A 1,287-nucleotide genomic window follows, 5' to 3' on the forward strand; every position below is an offset into this window, starting at 1 on the left:
TATATTTCCTCCTTATAACTACAATCTCTTTGTACCTGATTTCCCTTGCGGACACTGGTCTGGGAAAAATAAATTTTTTCCTGTTGATTTGCTGTTCTCAAGAGACCAAATTGAAAATATGATGAACACAGTCTTTATCACACATTTTGTATGAACTCTCTTGCCTCCAAAAGGCATTAACACCTTTCACCAACCATGAGTTAAAATGTAATTGTCACAGGTAGCAGGCGGCATGGAGATTAAGGTGCTGGATCTGTATGGCTGACTATATGGTTCAAGTCACAGACCCAGTGGTTTGAAAATCATGCTCTTCATGTAAGCATGTGTGTCCAAAGTACTCAAAGGAGACAGAAGAAGATGGTATTCCAGCATGGCCATCATCCTGGGGCAGTGATGGACTACTCACTTTTCCTTTCTCTCTCTCTCTCTCTCTCTCTCTCATAAGCACATGTGTCCTACAGCAAAAATCTACATACATAAGTGTTTATATAGATATATAAATATCTCTATACCTCTCTCTCTACACATATAGTCACATACTAGAGGCATATACCTTGAAAAATGTTGCATGCTATAGTAATGTAGGATGATTGAACATAAATAGCAAATCAAAAAATTTAAAAATAAACTTCTTCCAAGTCTAACAGGACCTTCTTCCTAGTCATTTGGATTTCCAAAGTACAGACGTGTGGTAGAGACACAGCTGTTGATATATCCAGAAACTGATACCATTGGTTCTTCGTCAAGGGAAAGAACTGTGTTCACATGCTATGAAACCAAGTGTAGTTCTACAATACTTGACTTTGTGAAACTTGTGACAAAGCACATGGAAGTTTTATACTTATGACATGCATTAAGAATTGTCATTTAGGGGTTCATCAGGTGGCATGGTGGTTAAGGCACTAGACTTCCATATGGTTCACATCCCAGAGAGACTAGCTTGAAAATCACACCTAGTATGTGTGCATGTGTGCCCAAAATCCCAAAAGGAGAATGAAGGAGAAGAGACTGTAGCATGGCCATCTTCTGGGGGATGATCTCTCACATTCCCTCTCTCTGTGTCTCAGTCTCTCTCTCTCTCTCTCCAGCAAATATAGGCAACCTATCACAAAACCCTTAAATAAATTTTTAAAAAAGAACTGTCATTTAGTCTTTCACTTATGTAACATTGGGTAAGTTACAGGAGATATATATAGACCTCTTTATGTGCAATCAAATGAAGTTAGAAACTTTCCTTTCAATATAGTGCTGAAAGTTCCAAAATAATAAAAGACATTTGAATAGGGA

Source organism: Tupaia chinensis, unplaced genomic scaffold (assembly GCF_000334495.1).
Source record: "Tupaia chinensis unplaced genomic scaffold, TupChi_1.0 Scaffold143650_1, whole genome shotgun sequence".
In the NCBI taxonomy this organism is placed as follows: domain Eukaryota; kingdom Metazoa; phylum Chordata; class Mammalia; order Scandentia; family Tupaiidae; genus Tupaia; species Tupaia belangeri.